Here is a 19,814-nt window from a genome sequence, read left to right as displayed (position 1 = left end):
CCAAAATAAAAGCATCAATAAAATTGACGTTTGCAAGCAAGTCGCTCAAAGCTGATCGTACTTCTCTCAGTCCAAACATATTTACATCGTGACCTCGGCCCGTAGTATCTGGGAGAACAGGAAAAGAAAACGCATCAACCATTAGTTCTCCCTGAGTCTGATAATCATGTTTCATAGCTATACGGTCTTTAAGATCATGTACCTGCCTCTCATCAACAGATGATTGATGAGATTTGTGTTCAAATTAGGTCAGGCTGGTTAAAGAAACTGTGGGCATCTGGCAGGATTTGCAAGCCATGGCAGATCTTAAGAAACACATCGCCCTCAATTCATTGTGTCCAGGTGGAAATAAGGAGCCTTGAAGAGTTGAACTTCATCCATGACCCTAGGACGGAAGGGAGATCCCGGGGGCCGACCGACCCCCCAAGGATAAGCATACTCTTTTGCCAACTCCAAAGAGACCACCAGGGCAGAATAGAGACATCAGAGACAAAGTCCGACCCTATGCATTCTGTCATATCCTCTTGATCTGCATGAGTTGATGGGTTAATGAAACAGGCGTTTGCACTCTTCTGCCTGATTGTCTTTTCCATATCTGTAGAAACCATACGTGGGGATCCCACCACAGCAGGACAATTTGCATCAGGTAAGAGCGTACCCATGGGAAGGAATTTAAGCCCCCATTCTTATGCATCTTTAAAGGGTCCTGAAGGAGCGACACTTGCTGTTGATCGCTTCAAAAAGGGGGCCCATGTACTACTACTATCATTGTATACACCATTATCACATACAACAGGAATTAGGATTCAAGGCCCTGTCACATGAGAAAAGACAACCCCTTTTTTCTATCCCAGACAAGGCAAAACCAGGTTCTGAGGAGCTAACAACATTGCAAATATTGCTGCAAGAAAATAAGGCAAAGACAAGCAGCACATACCCAATCCTAGCTGATATGGAAACTGTGTAAATGAATAGTGAACCCTCTGTGTCCGTATCTTGCAATTCTTTTGTCTGTGAAAGTTCCAGACAAAAGTTAACATTAATAATTGCAAGAGGAATACACAGGCTAAAAGTCAATCAATATTGTTGCCCCCACTATGAAGAGATAATTGTTGATCTGGGGAATAGAAATTGAAAATACAACTTCTGAATTTTCCATGAACCAGAGGACTAGAAATCATTAAGCTGTAGGCCATATATGCAACACATGACTCGAGAGCAACTAAAAATGACATGTTTTCTTGCTTTTGAGGCATATGGTGTGCATTAGGTTCTTCAATTTAGAAAGTTTTACCCGAATAAACAATTCATCCATAAAAACATACACATCATAAAAGACAAAGGAGAAAAAATTAATTAAACAAATACAATTAAAAACTACATAAAACCATCAAAATAGTTAAGGCAAAACAAATTATGCAAATATTTTCATAGAATTCGCACGTTTGTACCAAGCAGCATCTAAAAATGTGACAAAAGTCAGAATAACCTCCGGTCTCATCGTATTAGCATCTCTTGTACTGGTAACACTATTGAAAACAATATAAGGTATTACCTATTTTTCCTTATCATATAATCGCCAATAAAACAAAACAAGATTCAGTGATTAAATAGGAAATGTACAAAAAAATACAAAGACAAGATCTGTTCTTGTTCTATCTATCCACATCGTCAATTAAAGGTAATATGTCTAATAAGAACTTTGTATATACGGCTCAGATAATGTTCAATTCCCCGATGCAGGACAAGATAAGAAATGTAGTTAGAACCCTTCAAATCCCTCTTGATTTTAAAGGGGTTCTCAATAGAGAGCTCATTGGATTCATTCCATAAATGGGTCGCACCAAAATCCGTTAACATACTTGTAATTTCTTTAAAACAAATCCACTGACAGTTGCTGAGCTGCCACATCACACTTTTGTGAACTTCAAATTCAGCTCTTACATTAAGGTGATCAAAAAAGGCAAAACTCTTAGCCATACTTCATATTGTATGAGCAATAACCCGATTTCTAGGTAAACTGGGATGGTCGTTGTGCCAGCAATGTATAAACGTCAAGGGATTTCAGTGTAGCTCTCCCACCAAATTTCCTAGCAAAAGCTGAGGTGGCATCAGTTTGCTGTTTTAACACACAAACATTACGTTCAATCGTGTTACTGCAGGATCCATTAGCTGCCAATCAGACTCCTAAATAATCACAAGGCTCCACCTGTTGAATTTCTACATCCTTGAACTTGAAGAGTGCCTTTCTTTTAAGTTTTTTGTGACAGATCCTCACTTTTATTTTAGACAAATTGACTCTCATTGCCCATTCCTCAAAAAATGATTCTAAACACTGTAATTGGCTTGATACTCCAGCGGGTTCCTGGGAGATCAGCACTACATCATCAGCATACAATAATATGCCAATTTATTTGCCACCTACACTTGGTGCATCAAAGTCTACACTTTGAATAATCTCAGCAAGGGAGTTGATATACATGGAGAACAAAATAGGTGGTAAAACGCATGCCTGTCTCAAACCAGTGTCTACATCGAAGTTGTCAGTGCATTCTCCCTCCTGACACAATCTCACCATAGAGTGATTGCCATTATATAAAGCTCTTACTGGTGTGAGCATGGAAATCAGGATATTCAGATGTTCAAGAACCGTCCAGAGCTTGCCTTGTCAAACGTATCAAAGTCAGTTTTAAAATCAATTTAAATTAAATATAAAAACATGTTATTTTGAACACAACACTTGTGGCACAAACAAGAAAAAAAGTGCTCAGTGGTGCTTTTCTTCGTTCAAAAAGCACCTTGCTAATCTGTTAAAAGATTGTTCTCCTTTCCCCAGTCCGCAATGAAGGTTAGCAAGATTTACAATATATTTTGGCCATGCTATCAATTAAGGAAATCGGCTGGTAGTTTTCTGGTTGTTTCCAAACTCCTTTTTCAAGGCATTCCACCATCATCACTTAATTCAGACATGAAATTTACTGTCACTCCAGAATTTTCCTTCCAGAAGACCTTGCCATGGAAATGGCACAAGCATGTAAATGTTTCTCAATGTGCAATGCGATTGCAAAAGGTAGGACAGAAAATCAGTCAAAATAATCCTCCCTGAATGGATAACCTTTCGGGACTGAGACAATCTTAGGAACTACCTGGATGGCCAGAATGCAGAGGTAATGGGGGCTGCTCCATAGATGTAATGCCAACACTTGGCTAGTCATCTATGACAGATGGGGCTCCGCATATCCACTGTGGAAATTCCTCTGCACTCTGCACACTAATAATGAAGCTTTTTTAAATTTATTTTATTGTTCATGTATAACACACTTAATACTAGCGAGTGGTTTCCAAGCGCGGGATCAGGATTTGAACCTGTGTTGTGCCGCGCTGTCTTTCATCCAAGACAAACGTGTTGCCCCTGAGCTATCCTTCCTCCCCATTGAATTAGCATACTGTAATACGTGGCCATAATTACTCCAACTACTCCAACTACTAAGTTAAGAGGCGGCCAGCAATTCCTTTTACTCAAACAAGTGGACAGGCTAGTCATCTCATTGTTACCATATACCTCCCTTTGATGTGGATGATATGTTTATAAGATTGGTACAGCTGTTCCATCCTTAGAGCAGGGAGACCATGCAGGCTGTTTGCATTCTTTCATCTTTCAAAGCCCTTTCATATTTACAACCTATCAGCACCTCACCTCCGAGCCAGACAAAGATGAGTAGGAGGTCTCCAGTCTGCCCCATAGCGATCTCAACTTTGTTAATGTTGTTTTCACATATGGGCTATGTATGTGGGATGAGTTGACAGAGAAAGTGAGCTGAGCTCACAGAGGTAAGAGGTGATATAGTATATATAATGTATTTCCATTCTAATAATCCTTGTGATGCTCGGCCGTCCCATCTTATCTCCACTTTGTCGGATTTGGATCTGCCCCAGTTAGTTGCAGGTCCCACGCATTGTCTGTGTAACACTCTGGATTTGATTTTTGCCCCCTTTTTGCTGGTCACAACCTGTCCAAATCTCCCTGTAATCTGGTTCGATCACGCGATTATCCCATTCACAGTGAATGCCTCGTCTATTGCGCTGACACCCATCATGCCACGTCCTCCTTCACAGCATTGGGACAGGATCAGCCACTCTGATATTTCCTCTGGGATTTTACATCTGTTGCCCCGCAAATGGCTCCTGTGATTTTCTGTCCATTTCCTCTGCTATGACAGCCACAACTAACTCTTTAGCTCTGCTTAAAGCTTCTAAGCCATGTGGTTGCTTTTCTGAGCCATGGTTTTCGGCTGATCTTGGCAAGCTTCGCCTTGCCCGTAGACAAGCAGAGTGCAAGTGGTGCCTTGGTATTGTCCCACGGCTCACTTAGTTCTGCGCAAATCTACTGCTACTTATCAATTGTCTAGCAGAGCAGCAAAGTGTATTCACTATGCTTCTCATGTGGAAACTGCAGTGAATTCTCCTAAAGAGATATTTCAGCTTGTTCTCTCCTTATTCTCCCCTGCTGCCACCAAGGCTGTGATTCCTTCACAAATACTCTGCGATTCACTCTCTAATTTTTGCAATGATAAAATCACGCTTATTAGACAGATTTTGTGGCTGTGAGCCCTCCGGTCTTTAGCTGGTCTATTTTTCTGTTTTTTTCAGACTCTGAGATTAAGTCAGCTAGCCACAGCATGAAGTCAGCTTCTCCTGCAAATCCCATTCCTCTTAGCATTCTTAAGGCTTTTATTCCTCGTATTGCACCTCCACTCACATCAGCGATAAACATATCGCTGGTGAATGGCCACATACCGGCCTTACTGAAACATGCTCTCAATATTCCTCTTTTAAAAAACCTAATGTGGACTCGTCCACTCTTTCAAATTTCTGCCCTATTTCTCTTCTTTCATTTCCTATGAAACTTCTCAAAGCTATGGTCACTCCTCTGCTTTGCTCCTTTCTGGAGGACTCAGGGGCGCTTGACGATTTTCAGTCCGGATTCCGGCCTGGCAGGGGTACTGAATCGGTCCTGGTGTCGGCGGCAGATGATTTGGCCCCGACTGTGGATCAGGGCGGTATCGGAGCCCTGATCCTGCCAGACCTTTTGGCTGCATTTGACACTGTGGACCACGGTATCCTTAGGGATAGGCTATCCTCTGCGGGTATCTCTGGCCGGGTCCTTGACTGGTTCGGGTCCTTTCTGTCTGAACGCTCCCAGTCTCTTTCACTTCCTCCTTTCACATCAGCGGCTATGCCTCTCAATTGTGGTGTTCCTTAGGGTTCAGCTCTTTCTCCTCTTTAATCTGTACATTTTTCCTTTTATTAAACTCATACACTCTTTTGGTTTTGGGTGAAGATACACAAATCCGTGTGTGGGTTGACCTTTCTGTGCCAGCTACTGCAGAGCATTGCCGCTCCTGCCTCTCGGCGGTCCATTCCTGGATGGGTAATAATTGGCTCTGCCTTAATGGAGAAAAACGGACCTGCTTATTATCGCTTCCACGCCTGAGTCCTTGAGGTGGTCTATAGCTTTCTGGAACTCAGAACTTGGCCCTTTTTCCCTGCCTTCTCTTGTTGTTAAAAATGTAGGTGTGGAGATCTCTGCCTCACTATCTATGCAGGAGCAGATTAGTGCTGTTTGTCCATCTTTTCTCTTTAAGCTACAGACTCATCGCAAGGTTTTACCCTATCTTGCTTCTTCTCTTCCTCCAGTGGTAGTTTCTTCTCTCACTTCGGGCTCACTTGATTACTGTAATGCTTTGCTTCTGGCACAGCCAGCTTTTCTTCTCCAGCGATTGCAATTGCTCCAGAACTCGGCCGCCGGTCTTCAGCCTCTGGGATCGTCAACTCTCTTCACTGGCTTCCGGTGGTTAAACAAGTTAAGTTCAAGGCTTTTTGCATGGTCCAATGAGCTTTTTATGGGACAGGCCCTGAGTATTTGCAGGCCAAATTCAGACATTATGTTCTGACTCATCTCCTTTACTTTACTTTAATAACTTGTATAGCACTGACCTTGCACCCGTGGGCATGAGGGCGCATGACAAAGAAAAAATCAGATAAAGTCATTTCAGGCAACATACTGCAACAGAAAGGCAATTGGGGATAGGCCCAAATAACGACGTCATGCGAACAACCATGTCTTCAGTTGTCTCTTGAATGGTTCCAGCTTGTTCTAGCTACGTTCCTCCACCTCCCTGCTCATTGTGGTTCCTCAGTTCAAATATTCCTGAGTGGGTGGTTATTCATTCTCCATGGCAGCAGCCCTGCATTGAAATTCTATCCCATTGTTTCTTCGTGAAACTACTGATCATCTCTCCTTTAGGCGGGCTCTGAAGACCTTTCTTTTCTCTGCCTTAGCTTGCTTCTGCTGCTTGGCGCTGCCATGTGTTTAGTCCTTAGCCTTAGCGCCATGCTGCCCCTGTTGGTGAAGGTGCGCTTTATAAATCCGGATAAGATAACATAACATATGGCTTCACCAATCGTCAAAAGATTCAGCAGCACCAAATTTCCTAACGTTCTGCTTCTCACTGTTAACACCCTATGTGACTATGTTTAATGCCAAAAAGCTGTAGACTTACTTTGCAGAGGCAAACTATCAGTAGCACGTGTTCAGGAGATGCATTTGGGAGTAAATGAATATGGGAGGATGCACATGATTATCATATTGAGACAGCCATGCCTTCATCAGCAGTACGCTGTAAGTGGGGAAATGTAATCATACATAGCAAATCATCCGAAGCAGTAAATCTGGAGCAGATACAGAAGGCAGGCCGTCCTCTGACTTTATTGAATAATGGGAAAAACTAGCTGCTAGCCTGATCTAGGCACTGCACCAATAGTGCAGGGAAGTGGCTTCAATGTGTAAATTCATCAGCAATTATACTAGCAATAAAAGCAAAGATGAAGACAACAGAGGGGGCAAGCTGCTTCATGACCATTGCAGAAGTTGATGGACTAGTAGATCAATGGTACGTATGCTCCCCAAACGCCAATAAATGTATGTTATGTTATTGAATTGCATTCCACTAGTCACGCTCTTACATAGAATACATTTTGTTCTCAAGATATTCAGTAGTGGTAATTCTGCCAAAATCCCTAAAATATGAATTAGCACTTCCCTACCACCACTTGTAATCCCACAGTAAATATGTGGTACCAAGTGGCGGTTACGGTAAGCAAGTTTGGCTGTAATTCATCAGATTTGCCACTGAATTACCACCCCGCTCCTAATGTGACCCTATGTCTTTCTGTCTGTCTAGTGTAGGTCACTTTACCACACTGCATTTTAGATCATGCTGCCATATTGTGACTTGTAAAGATGGAAAATGAATAATACAGTATTATTGAATGAGAAGCACCCTTGTTGTGTGAAATAGTGGATTATAAAATTCCTAAAATTCAGTGATCTCATGTTCACAAGTTTGTCAAAAAACTGTAATGCTCCTAAGGCAGCTGTGAGAAGAATTTCAGTTGAAATCATGGCACATCATGACAAATTGATGCAAGGGTGCAAGAGCTGGAAAGGGTAGAGGCTATTCATTTTAGTGACAATGTAAACCAACGCCCCTTCAAAAGTTACAATATGAATATCATTTTGTTCTGAACCACAGTGTGATATAAGTGGTAGCTGACGGGAAGGCAAAAATAGTTGGTGTGAGGAAGAATATAACATTATTAGGGGATGACTTCAGGGTGACGACAGTCAAAAAACAATATCTATCATGTTTGTTTATCAAACTGTATATAAAATGAGTTGAGTCTTAGCTGTCAAAGATGAAACATGGTCACAATCCTTGAGTTCTAAACACTGAAATCTGCTTTCTGCACACATCCAACGGTGATTGATTTCTAAAATGATCCTCCTAGCCCAAGCCAGCTCGACAAGATCATCTGTAGATGCCAATAACTGTTCTAAATAAATGTCTTGTTAATCAAAAATCGTTCTGGAGAACCTTCACCTTTTGCTTGTGTTTGTCAATATTCATGTGTTATCAGTCTCGATCATTATAAAAAACTGATTTGTGGGCCATCCACCAAGCTGGACATCAAATATATGACATTTTGTCAACAAGTTTAAGACTTTACAGCAGGAAAATATAAAGTTAGTGAGAAGAGAATTATATGGAATGTTCATTTTGGATATTGAAAGATGGGAGCAATTACTTGAAGGCCTTAAGGTGAGAACGTTTCCACTTTTGCTTATTGACAATCTCAGATTCAAACTAAATTGGAATGAGGTTGGCAATACAGATCTCACTTGTATTTATTGTTAAGTTAAGATTCAAAATAAATTGGAGTGGGGTTAGCAATAAGTGCAGTAGGGAATGGATCATTCTAAATCAAGACACAGTGAAGGAAGAGTCTAAGAACCCAGACAAGGAATTGGAATCTTCTCCTATTTGTTTGAATGCATTACTGTGAAAAGATAGATATGCAAAATAAGATTTGTGTAACATTACATTGTGTGAGTTCTCTCGTTATGTAAGTGTAGACACTGCCAAGAAAAAAGGCCACAGAGATTGCTTTTCTTTCCCAATGTTCTGCTTGTGTTTTTCGGATGATTAATTGTGTGGTTGCGTAGAGATGACTAAAGGTCTTCCTCCCTTTGGATGTCTACTACAAATGAATGCATATCACATGTACAGCATCGGGGAAAGAAAAGGTTCCATGTAATAATGTCGCCACAAAAATATCGCCATGCAAAAATATCGCTGAAAAATTGTCGTTTTTTGTGGCGACATTATTGCATGGAACATGCGGGGGACAACCCCGCAAACCCCAATTTTTTATTTATTTAAAAACATTTTTGCCCGTGTCGCCATATATATGGTCACCCAAATAATATCGCCACGACATTTTCCCGGCGATATTATTTACGGCGACCATATATGTGGCGATATTATTACCTGATACCAAAGAAAACATTTCCGATGACATAATTTCTACATTAACTTTTCAGTTGCATTCTGAACATTAAGGAAGGTCTCAGCCTCTGAGAAGCAGTGTTCCTAGATTGATGGGCAAAAAACAGGGCAAAACACATGAAGTGGTTCTGATCTGCAAGTGATGACCACCATCACATACACGTTGCAACAATGTAATTGTAATCTCTATCTATGTGGTTATTTCTAACACTCCTTCAATGCAGTCATTTATATTTACTTTAAAACAATGTTGTCCTTTTTGTGAAACCACTATGATTTCAATAGGCAAACTTTCTTTTCTCAAACCATGTCATATTTACATAAAGAGTTACATACCTTAGATAAGTATACTTCTTCAAAGCTTGATTTACAATGAACGTCGGATCAAAAGATGAATTTGTGCAGCTGTGAAAACATAACAGGCGATCATTAATATGAATCATTTATTCAGATTTCCTATAGGATCCACGTGATTAATAATAACTTGCTGTCTACTTGCTGTCTACTTTCCATCAGAACCATCTTAAAACCCACATTTCAGCCCTCTTTCCAAAATCAAAAATCATTCTGTTATTTTTGGCAGTGGTCCTCAACTGGTCCAGTGCTAAACATAGGTTACAACACAACATGTGTTGTGCCCTGATTTTTTATTATTAGGCATAAAAACTACTGCAAATATAAATAACAAAGGGTCAAGCAAGAAATGTATTCGATATATTATTTGGAATGTTCACACAAAGTGCATAATGTTTAGCTATATTTTAATTGCTGGTATCTGCACAATAGCACACTATCTAAATACTTGTTCTGGAGTAAAGCAAATGAAAAACTCAGTATAAAAGTAAGCAATAGCAGTGTGAAAAAGGACCTAGAGGAACCTTCCCCCATTACCTCTATATCATAGTTTAAATAACTTCTGCATCAGTGCTCCCTAACAAATAAGGAGGGTAGAGAATACACCCAGATACGAAACATATCTATATGTATAAAAGTGACAATTTGTGGGTTTGTTTCACCAATCTGCACCAAATGTTGCACAGTCACCGTTAGGACCCTCTGGACATTACTGGATACATGAAATCTGGACACCGCACCCATTTCCCCAGATGTCAGCACAATGGAACATTTGGGTGTGGGTTTGTGGCTTCGCGTATCTTCCATATACAATTGCACACCGTTTCACCAATCTGCACCACATTTTGCACAGTCACCTGATAGGAGCCTCTGGACATTACTGGCTACATGACATCTGGACACCCCACCCCGTTCCCCGGATTTCAGCAAAAGTGAAAAATTGAGTGTGGGTTTGTGGGGTTGTGGTTTTGCGTATGTGCCCTATACAATTTCACACTGTTTAACCAATCTTCAACACATTTTGCACAGTCACCTGCTAGGACCCTACAAACATTATTGGCTACATGACATTTGGACACCCCACCCCTTTTCCTGGATTTCAGCAAAAGTCAACATTTGTTTGTGGGTTTGTGGCTTGATGAAGCTTTGTTCCTTATACAATTCAACACCAATCTGCACCAAATTTTGCAGATATACCTATACCTATGCTATGAGGTGAAGAGGGAAAATGGGAAAATCCCTTCCCCCCATTCTCATCCAAACCATGGCCTAGGACGTCACGAACCAAGCACGCCCCACGAGAGGAATTCGACCCGCTCACTTCCACACCAGACGGCAAGATCCACTGTGGCCACACCCCACACAGCCAGGGAGCCTGCCCGTTAATGAAACCACGTGCGGGAACCTCAGGTGGAACTGACATCGACCTTATGGACCAACTCGATTAGACAGTAAGCACAAAACGCGATCATTGTTAGAGATGCCATGACAACATAGCTTACAGAAAAGAACACATGTGACACCATATACATCGGTCACTCACACACCAACCTACATGAAGAACATACTCAGTGCTATGACACAGAGGACCCTGTACACCCACAGACATGCATCGTTGTTATTTTCCACATAGGCCACCTATAGCACCGCAGAAACGCAAGATGCCTGAAGAGCTCGTGTATACGATTGCAGACGCTTTCTCGCCAATAACGCCATGAAGACGCCACCCTACATATCTACTAATGTAGGTGACCCTCTGTCGCCCCTCGCAACCCCCATGATATGGATCATGTACCGCCACCCAGAAACTAGGCCCAGGTAGGCCGCAAAGCAAGAGTCACTAGGCAGAAGCTTCTCAGATAAAACGGCAAGGCGCTGATCACGCAGAACGACCCCCAACGAGAGCCCATAGTCAAGGCCGCGATGTTGCAATCTACATGCCAAGCTCCCCGTGCCAAGGTTACACCTGCCACTGCTAAACGCTGTATGAGCCGAAATACAAATCAAATGCTCATAATTCTGCTACAGCCACGGTCTCGCCACACGTGACCAAGCCGACCTGACACAATGCCAAACATACGGGACAGAAGAGCGCTGGGGTCTCACGACTGGGACACAATCTGCCACAATACAGTGACAAATTGGACACCTACAGCGATGGGAAAGATATGCACACTAGCCACTAGTCAGACCTGTCTATTGTCCGGCACTGACACATAGTCACACATTGTTGCCAGCACCAGGTACACCGCGAGCTGGGAACAGCGATGGTCCCAGATTTAGGGGCTTGCGGGTGAACCAATCAGAATACGAGGGGCGCATCGTGACGCCAATATAGTCTAGCCAATCACCAAGTGTCCCCTTTTAACAAATTTGTTGTAGCAATTGTTAGGGATGGCCCAAGGGTACCACATGACCCTTCCTCACCCAATAACACCCTTTCCTATAGGTAACCTTACTGACCCTACCACTCGGGGAGCCAACCCGAAGTGGCGCTAGGTTTTGGGGCTAGTTTTCCCAGGTGACACACGTAGCGCGTCATACAACGGTAAAAAGGGCCTGCAAGCCCACTAATGATGAGAGCCTCCCGGATGCATCTGGTTCTGAGAGTTTGTCCCTGTCTGTTTCTATAATAAACAGCAGTATCTATCTTGCTCTTGTGTGTGCCTCATACTCCTTTTGGGACGTGGGAGGAGTTGGGACCTCCCCAGCCCCGTAGGTCCACAGACAGCCCTGCCGGCCCCGGGGAAATCACCCTGACAAGTTGGAGGCACTGCTGAGATCTGTTTGAGATCTGCTTAAATTAAAGGGCAACCACGACAAGACCTCTTGCGTCAAGGTGGCCCGCAGCGTGGCCCCCTCTGCCGTTGCCCCCTTTTGAGGACTACAGGACCATCGCAGAACTGTGAGACTACCGGACAGCGCAATCCGGAGATTGGCCGCCGGGAGCCGACTTGAGAAGTATCCCGCCTGCGATTGGCGAGTGTCCAGACGTGGTCCAGACGAGGGGAGGCGGCAAGCTGATTTGGAGAGGTGCCCGCGGTCGAGCGGCACCGACGAATGAGGACTCGATGTGAGTATGGCACACACAACCGGCAATGTAATGTTGTGCGGGAGGGGGGAGGAATTGTAAAGAGGGTGGAGGGCGGTTGTTACAGTGTGTTGAAAAAGATTTTGGTTAATAAGCGCCGATGGATGTGTGAGGTGTAGCGGGACAAGCAAGAGGGCCGTCCACTATAACATCACAGAGCGGATTGGGTGGGGCTTCGAGCACCCATGTATGACTGACGGATCACGCTGATTGGTCTAGATCGCGGGCACCTGTATAAGGGAGGTGTGGCTTTCATATGAATTGATGTTGTAGATCAATGAATAGATGAGGATTCCTACTAGTTCAGTGTTTTAGCTCGGCGGATAGATGATGTATTCCCGGAGGAGGTAGCTAGATTGTTTCCCAAGTGCAGAAGATAATTCGCTGGTTAAGCTCCCCTAAAGAGGAGGCGTGTCACACGCGAGGTGACGCAGCGTGTGCAGACCGATTATGATTGGTTATTGATTTTTGGATACTCCATTCCAGACACAGTGGGAAGACAGCTGTGGGGTTAATGGGGAACAAGAGTGTCAAAAATATCACGCCTTCATTGGTTGTGTAATTGTACGTACCGGTCATATGTTGTAGAGGTTGGTGACGTCATCCATAGGGCTTGTATAGGACACGACATTCATCTTGTCTTGATCAGGGAGGTGGTTGGAACAAGGTAACGCGGCAAGGGAAGGGCAAAGGTGGAGAGGCGGCCGCGCACAGAGAACGCCGGCCCACGCTAGTCAAGAGAGATGGGAGGGGATAAGGAAGTACAAAACGGCGCAGGCAGTGAGGACGGGGAGGAGGAGGAGCTAAGTTGAAGGTGTGCCAAGTATCAGCAGCACAGGAAGGTGGGGCGGCTCAAAAGCACACCACACAGGACACACAGCCGCAGGGGGCTTCGTGCGCCACGTCCAAAGGAGGCCATAATTGAACATCGGGAGAAAAGAACAGTAAAGTATTGTAATAAAAACATTGCTTTCCTTTACAGCGGACAGTCGGAAGTCCCCAATTTACGGGGCAAGGTAAAAGGGTGATATCGAAAAGAGTGAAAATTGTAAAATGTCCACCTACTACGGGATAGGCGCAGGAGCGGGATTAGGGCCCAGAGCAAGCGCTTTAACCACACCACTCCAACACATCTGCACAAAGAAGTGAAGAAGCAGGAAGTGGGATTGTATCCAGTAACAGACTGAGAGAAGCCGCCCGATCACAACTAACAGCCACTGAGGGGTATTCCAACCCTGCATAAAGCCCGCCACCATACGCTCCAACGGATAGCTAACAAGAGGGGGCGGGGTGAAGAGCACAGCAGAAACAAAGCAAAAACAGGCAAGCACGGGGGGCGGACAACGGGTCCTGGGAGATTTAGCAAACGTAGGGCCAGATGAATGGATAGCAGCCCAGGTGCTTCTGAAGCTCCGGGGACGCTAACAGGGGAGGAGAAGGAAGCAATGAGACAGGTAAGTAAGGAAGAAATGGGACTACCTAAAGACAGGGCACGGGGTAAGTAAAAAGGTGGAAGGACAGTTGTCACAGGACGAGGAAGAGATGTTGGAGGAAAGACTGGCAGAATTAAGGGAAGTACGGAGTGCGCTGATCAGACAGTTCGAGCGGGAAGCGCGGGAAAGAAAGGAAGAAAAGAAAGCAAATAAGGAAGAGAAGGAGAGTATGAAGGAAAAATAAGAAGAAAGGAAAAAGGAAGAAGCGCAGATAAGGGCGATTGCGGAAAGAGTGGCACGCATGGAGCAACGGGAGATGAGAAGGGAGGAGGAGGAGCGAGAAGAGAATGACAGGGAAATGGGAGTATGGAAAAAGGAAATAATATCAGAGAGTGCGCGTAAATATGAAGAAGGGAAGGTTATAGAAAGCATATTGAAAAGAGAGGGGGGAATATGGGGAAGCAAGGAAGAGGAGGAAAAGATATTAGGAAAGGTGAGCGATGCAGTAATGGATGAACTTTGCCGAGCACGAGCGGAAATAGGTGGCGAGGTAGTAAAGAAGAAGAATGAAGAAAGAGGAGAGAAGAGGATGGAACATGGGGCGAAAAAGTATACACGTCAGGACAAGGAAGTTGTAACAACATCAACACAGGGGGAAGTGGGTAAGGGAGGTGAGTACACAGACATAGACTTAATAGATTTAAAGACAGTGACGGTGGGGGGAGAACGCACAGATGCTCAAGATAGGTAAGGGAGAGCATGGAGAGCAGTAAAAGCACTAGCTGAAGGATGCCGACTAACACAGGTATCAGATGAAGAGCTTTTCTCAGATGATAACGGAGATGGGGAGATGGTGTTTGAGATGAGCGTCGATATTTGGTTGAGATTAACATACAAAGAAGTAGCACTAAAAATTGCAATGGCACTAGAGGCACCTGCCCCTACAGAAGTGCCATTTTATGAGGATGACTTAGCAGCAGTACCAACATCTCTATGGACCACTAGTCCATATGACGTAGGTTGCATAAAAAGCATTGGAGGAGTAAAAATAAAGTTGAAAAAAGGGGCAATTTTGCATAGGGTAAAGCAGTACCCACTATCAAAGGAGGCAGACGAGGGGATCTATGAAACAATAACAGCCCTAGTGAATAGAGGAATACTGGTACCATCAGAGTCCCCATGCAACACTGCAGTGTATCCTGTGCGCAAGGCAAAGGGAAGGTCCTGGCGTTTCATCCAAGATTTAAGACCCCTCAACCACATTGTAGAAGCAAATACCCTATAGCAGCTAACCAAGCCACTATACTATGTGGATTACCAACAGAGGCATCACGGTTCACAGTGATTGACCTAAAAATTGCCCTCTTCTCAATACCTCTACACCCCGACTCACAAGATCTAACAAGTTTCACATACTGCAATACAAATTGGAAACACACAAGACTGCCACAAGGGTACTGCGAGTCACCATCCATCTTTAACAGAGTGATACAAATGGATTTGGGTAACATTGACGTGGAAAGTACATTGCTGCATTATATAGATGACATCATCATCTGCAGTACCACAGAGGAAAAGTGCAGGAAGGACTCTAAAAATGCTCACAGTGTTAGCCGAGAAGGGGTACAAGGTGGACAAGGAGAAATTGCAGTACTGCCAAGAAAAAGTACTCTACATAGGGCAGCTCATTTCACAAAAAGGAAGGAACATTGCACCACAAAGAGCACAAGCCATAACAAACACACCACAGCCACAGACAGTGAGAGAATTGCAGCAGTTTTTGGGCCTATGCAACTACTGCAGGGCATGGGTTTTCGACTACAGCTCATACATAGGACCACTGCTTGAGGCCCTCAGAGAAGCACAGAGGGGGGAGAAAAAGTTGGGAGGGAGAAGAGAAATGACGGAGGCCTTCAATGAATTAAAACATGCCATCTCAACTGCACCAGTACTAGCCACACCAAACTATGAAGAACAATTCTGCATATTCTCACATTGTGATACAGCAGTAATGAAAGTAGTACTGACACAAAAAACAAGCATGGGACACAAACCAGTTGCACTTTACAGTGGACATTTAGATCCTGTAATGATGGGTCACTTTCCGTGCGAACAGAGCCTCGCCGCAGCGCATTTGCGGTAGAAAAATCATCCTCAATAACAATGGGGTGCCCCATCACACTGTACGTGGAACACGTCCTTTTTGCAATATTGAATAAACCAAAATCAACATTGACCACTCAAAGGGCAATAGGTTATGAAATAATACTGTCCAGACCTGAATTGAAAATTGTGAGGTGCAGTAATGTAAACCCAGCACGGTTTATAGCAGAGGTAGTGGAAGATGGCAACTATGCCCACGACTGCACACAGGCTATTGAAATTTACTTGAGCACAAGGAAAGTTGAGGAAAATGCCCTGGAGGGGGGAGAGATAATGTACATAGATGGATCCTCAACAATTGACCAGAGTGATGGGGTGAGAAGATCAGGGATAGCAGTAGTACGACTGAGGGACGATTGGTCTTACGTTCCGGTAAAATGCGTCCAGCTACCACAATACTATTCAGCACAAGCAGCAGAGCTGGTAGCACTGATTTTAGCCCTCAAAGAGAGCAATGACAAGAGGGTGACAATATATTCTGACAGCGCATACGTCACATCAATAGTGCACTCAGGGTTAATAAAATGGCAATGAAGAGGGTTCAGCATGCTCTACTACTTGCTGAGCTAATTGAAGTAATTGAAGACCCTAAAGAAATAGCCGTGGTGAAATGTCAGGCCCATACAAACGGGGATGATTCAATATCAAAAGGTAATGAAACAGCAGACGCACATGCTAAATATGCTGCGTACTTTGACGAGATATGGACCATACCAGAAAAACAAAAAGATAAGTGGGAGAGGGGCAAGACAGATGTTGATGAAGGATGGGTACACACACATCCCAAAAGCTCAAATAATGGAATTACAGGCAGCAGCACCTATGGCAGAAAAGGAACTATGGGTCAAAAGACGATGCACAATGTCCCCCACAGACGCATTATGGCGACTGAATAATACAGGCAAAATAGTGATGCCCCTAGCCCTATTGAAAACAGCCTTGGCCCAACTACACCACCCCACACACACAGGAAAAGAGGTGATTGCAGCACGAATAAAGGAAGCCTGGTTCTGTCCCGAGCTAAATTCACACGTTGCAAACTTCATTAGCAATTGTCTCACATACCAGCAATTTACGGCCGGTCACACGCTGCAATTGATCAAAGGTACTATACCCCGGCCCGAAAGAACTCTTTCTGCACCTACACATTGACTACGCTGACATGATCAATGTATGTCAAGGATACATATACATGATTGTAGTAGTATGATCATTTTCTAGGTGGATCGAGGCCAGTCCATGCTCCCATGCAGACGCCTTCAGAGCAGTGACATTTCTGGTAAGGGAGGTGTTCCCGAGGTGGGGAGTATGAGAAGTGTTGCGGTCTGACAACGGCCCACACTTTTCCAACGAAATGTTCCAACACATAACTGCCCTCTTGGGAATAAAGCACAAGTTTGCATGCGCATATCACCCACAAGCGAATGGCTTCTGCGAACACCTCAACGGCCTCCTAAAAGAAGAGATAGCAAAAATTCAACAAACAACCAAAAAGAGTTGGCTTTACTGCCTCCCCTTGGCCCTGTTCGAATTGAGAAATAGGCCTGGGTCGGACCACCACCTCACACCCCACGAGGTGGTGACCGGATGCCAAATGCACCTTTCACTCACACCACCATCAAGAGCAGTAACAGATAGCCATGCTATGCACAATGTCTTTGGTGAAGAAATGTATGAATATGTCTCTTCCTTGGTTACTAGTGTCGCCTTTATCTCTCAACATATTGAACGGATACGGGGAGGGTCGAAGAACACCCAACAAGGAGGAACAGCAAACGAAGGACAGGAACCACCTACACAGTGGACAGTAAAAGAGGGAGACAAGGTCCTCCTAAGAAACTTCAACAGGAGGTGGAACAGCCCATGCTTCACCGGGCCCACCAAGTAGAAAAAATAGCTCCTAGAGCATTAAAAATACAGTGAAAAAACGTGTGGACTCACCTCCACGACATCAAGCCCTACAAAGCACAGACACCCCGCATATCAATGAAAGAGCCAACGCATCAGCAACAACAACTGACGAAAACAATGACAGCCCAGACATCAAACCCCCAAAGGACATAAAGGACCAATCACCCATAGCCCACCCTATGGTAACGAGATCCCAGAATAAACTAAACCCTGCCCCATCCACCACCTAATAAAGAACAGTGTCCAACGATCAGCAATATACACCACACTGTGTAGACAGGTGCAAGCTCTCTTCTTGTTGTCTCGCACATGCAGGTACCGCGCAGTACTGTTGTATAGGTAATGCAAAGAGAATTGAATACACGCTACTAACGCATACATCATTGCACAGGAGTAAATGTTGCCCGCAGATGACAACACCCCAGAAGCATTGTCACACCGATTTGTTTACGTTATAAAAAGACCAAAACACTTAAAGAAAAGAAGAATACGTATGCATTATAACACATTCCTTTTGATAAGAGAGCAATCTTTCCCACATCTCCATGAGGCATTACCCGCCCTAAGAAATAGGACGGTAAGGAAAATGTGGGAACAGCTTTTTGCCTGGGCATTGAACGACTACCTAATAGGGAGGGCTTGCATAAAAGATACTAACAAAATAACGTATATTTTGAGAGATTTTCAGGCGGGCATCTATATCATCTAAAAGAAAAGCGGCTGCAGGACCGAGCAAAGGTAAGAAAGGTATGCCAGTGGTATTAGCAATTGTATTGAATATGTTAGGGATATTATTTACCACTGGTCTAATTACTGCCGCTGTCTGGCAGGCACACTATGCTTCCTATGTTATGACATCACCCTCTACTAACACACCCTCTACCATGGCTGCCACAGGTATGGCGTCAGGTGGTACAAGTAGTGCAAAGTACAACATAAATAGAGATAAACGTAGTGTTTCTATTGATACCCATGGGGTAGACACATACCTTACAGAACCCGCACACGTCTCGAACAACATGTGGTACCAGCACATGTCCAAAATTGGTAAAGGCATAAATAAAGACAACTGCTATGTGTGCTTGTTGATCCCATATGCCATGAGCGCATCAAGAACATTTGTGGGAACTGAAGTACATGCAACAAGGAAGAAAAGCAACACTAAGATGGAAATCAAGATCTAGGTACCCCTATGAAGACAACTTTATAAAAACACTACCCATGTATGACAACTACTGCCAGCTGGCGCAAGGGCTCCAGTACATGACGGATGGACCCGACAAAGGAGACACAAAGGAGGTCACATTGAACTACCTACCATGCGAATGGCATGCAAAAGAAGTTGCTGGTGAACCAGGATGCTGAGAAAGACTGCTACTATTAATATATGGCAAGGTATACACTAAAGAAGGGTGGGTGGAAGGAGTTGTAGGGAGTAAAATGGTGACGTTGGCAAAGGCATCGATGATGACGGTTCAAGAAGAGAACGACAAATGCTACACTGAATGGACGAGGAGTGCAGCACTGGTCACATGGTTGTATAAGGACGAGGAACCGATAGCAATACTTCCACTCACAGCGCTAACACTGTGTTATCAGCATGAGGGAGAAGTGGATGTTGGGAGAAACAATGGTTGTAAAAGAACAATAAAGATTCCTGAGGGGGGTGCGGGAACCGCAGTTCTGTTGGATCACTATTGGGCCTGCGGAGAAAAGGCATACCACAGTTTGCCACAGTTGTGAAATTGAGTATGCACTATGGTACACATCGACATACCGTCTTTGGTAGTGCCACAGAAACACATCAACATGGGGAACTTCCCTAAGATGGACGAAGGGAACAGAAGGAAGAATAGGTCAGTGAAGATAGGAGAAAGCAAGCAATGGGACAACACGACCAGCCTGTCCAGAGTAAAAAGACAAGGAGAACCACTGACGGAGAACTACCTGTGG

At 44.1% G+C, this 19,814-nt stretch overlaps 1 protein-coding gene across 6 annotated transcripts in view; it reads right to left on the bottom strand.

Moving 5' to 3' along the window:
* ENOX1 (ecto-NOX disulfide-thiol exchanger 1) overlaps positions 1-19,814 on the bottom strand; it is a 1,853,609-nt gene that overhangs the window by 1,164,949 nt on the left and 668,846 nt on the right. For all 6 annotated transcript variants that reach the window (XM_069639318.1, XM_069639317.1, XM_069639316.1 and 3 more), the window contains one exon: positions 9,246-9,314. The gene's annotated coding sequence lies outside the window, so the exon portion shown is untranslated. The remainder of the gene's footprint in view (positions 1-9,245; positions 9,315-19,814) is intronic.

Source organism: Ambystoma mexicanum, chromosome 7q (assembly GCF_040938575.1).
Source record: "Ambystoma mexicanum isolate Mex_15411 chromosome 7q, UKY_AmexF1_1, whole genome shotgun sequence".
Classification (NCBI taxonomy): Eukaryota; Metazoa; Chordata; class Amphibia; order Caudata; family Ambystomatidae; genus Ambystoma; species Ambystoma mexicanum.
Note: the sequence above shows the minus strand (reverse complement) of the source record. Positions and strands in the feature narration are given on the sequence as shown.